Raw genomic sequence first — 2,636 nt, forward strand, 5'->3', positions numbered from 1 at the left:
GCTGTTGGCTGAGCTTGGCCCAATGGAGCTGAAGGACGATGCATTCCAGTAGTCTCAACTGGATTTGGGAAAGGCAAAAGTCCGGCGAGAAAATAAAAGTGTCAGTTATTGGCACAGAGTTATGGAATCAAAATTTATATACCTGCTGTTGGATGAGCTTGGCCCAATGGAGCTGAAGGACGATGCATTGTAGGATTCTCAACTGGAGAAATGAAACACTCGAAAATTAAACAGAGAAGTAACGTGTAGGAAGTTATCGATTACTGTTACACACTTTAAACCTTTAGCAGTCAAGTAGTGACAAGACGTAAACATTGGCGGGGAAACAATGACGGTAAACACAAAACCAAGGCAGCGTTGCACTGTCAACAAACTTTTTAATTATACGATTAGCTAAAACAAAATAAATATAAAAAAAATTATGACAAAGTGTAGTTTTTGAAATAAACATTTAAATTAAGCCAAATGTAAATAACCATGATTAATCAACTGTAATGCAATAACAAAATAAAATTTCAAAATTTTGCAACGTTGCACATAACATCTATTTTCACCTGTCTTAAGTAATAGTTTACAGTCTAAACTGGGCAATTTGGCTGGATTGACGGCTTTGTAAGGAGCCCGATTCATCCGACGGCAGAAAGTGAAGATGCGTACGACTGATTTGACTTGCTGCCTGATTGATGGAATCCAATATCGTTTGCGGATGCTACTAATAGTAGAAGAAATACCGGAATCAAGAGTACGATCATGAAAATATCAAATAATGAGGCGAGTGAGCTCAGTATTTTTTGGTAGAAAGATAGGGTTTCAAGCGTTGCTGGATAAATCGGCGTTATTAAATTGGACTCGGCAGCGAATCAGAGAATCATTATCCAAATAGAGATCCAATTGATAGACTAATGCTGGACGACGTCCCTTTTTGTCACCGCGCAGATACTCGTATTCTTCTGCTAAGAAACGGAATTGAAAAGAAAGGATCCATTAGAGATCCGCTCGGAGACGTTCGGTTGTGAAAAGAAAATCTTGACTCCATTCAGTAATCGGTCGACGAAGTTATTTAATTGCAGAACAACATAAGCATTTGTTCTCCTCAGCGTACTCCAATTAAACGAGCGATGTTGATAAAAGTAGAAATATCCATTGACAGGGGAAGTCAATCTGGAAGTGCGGTGGTGGAAACTTCTGCAAGATTGAGCATTTTGACTTGACTGAGGCTACGTTTACCTTTGAGATACGATTAGTGACGAAAAGATTCTTCTGTCGGTCGTTTTTTAAGGCAATATTAACCTTTTTGACTATCAGAACACCTAGTGACTGATAGGGATATTTCAAGAGCTTTAAAGGCGTTGATGATTGTAGTCGTGATACGGGTTCCAATAATGGCTGTCATTAATAACAATTGAGGAAGAGTTAACTGCGGACCGTTGCCTTTCAGCGGGGCGACTCGAGCTTTTGACATGACAAAAGAAGAATTCTGGCCATCAAGTAGGTAGGCAACAGCGACGTATGCCTGCTGACTTGCGTCAACAAAGACATGGAGATATTTCACGCGTCAACGAAATAGGAACGGGGGACTTTTGGCTTTGCATTAGAAAGAGAGTTGGACAAACCAAACCATCGATCAAAGAAAGGAGATGGTAAAAAGTCGTACCATTCCAATTGCTTTTTCCAAATTTATTGCATGAGAACGCGGGCAGAAATGGAAAGGGGTGTCATAAATACAAGGGGGTCGAAGATTAACGTGAGTCCGCAAAGAACATCACGCTTGGTAGCTGTAGTATCAAGACCAATTGTCTAACAGAATGCTACAACAAACTGGAATGGATGGGTGACCGAGTCTTGGGTAAGCTATTTCTTGTCTTCTAATTGCTTCTAATAATTTTTTAATTTCTTATATTCCAATTTTTAATTTTTAGGAGTTAAAATTGCGAACTTCGTTCTTCGCAATTGCAAAGACACGGTGGACGCCAAGTCAGCAACCTTTGCCACTTTTACAAGTAACGATTTTTGGGCCGTTCTGACATTGAGACACGGCTTCCAAAAGTACATCAAGCTGTCGGATAAAATCTTGAAGAAAAAGATAGATGCATTTGCTGCGTCACAGATTCAAAACATATGCACAAGTTAAGTTTTTTTTATATTTATAGAAAAGTTAAACTTTTCAAACAACTTTTTGTTGTTTGTTTTGTTACAGCATATTGAGATTGTGGAGTCAGAGGACGACCCAAAATTTCCATTCGCAACCTACGTTCAACCCCTTAAGGAATTGACCGACGTATGGGAAGCCCTCGCTGGAGAAATATTTGAAGATTCTGGAGATTTTATCGATAGAACGTGGGAGGTTATCGCCCCCCTTCTTGCACCCGGTAGATTTTAGTTAATTTATAGATATGTTCAATGAACTCGATTTTTTAAATTTCAGTGGGAAAAATAAGTTACTGGCCTTCAAACCCCGTCCAGAACATCCAGAGGAATTGTGGAAAATCTGTGGAATATTTGTAATTTTACATTTTCCTACTAATTTTTTTCTTCAAATAATGTTTTTTTTCTTATAGTAGGGAAACGAAGATCAAGGAAATGACATGTGTCACTCTGGAAATTTATTCAGTCACTATCGAAAGGGGCCTAGAAAA

The sequence above is a fragment of the Daphnia pulex genome, chromosome 12 (assembly GCF_021134715.1).
Source record: "Daphnia pulex isolate KAP4 chromosome 12, ASM2113471v1".
NCBI classification, from domain to species: Eukaryota; Metazoa; Arthropoda; class Branchiopoda; order Diplostraca; family Daphniidae; genus Daphnia; species Daphnia pulex.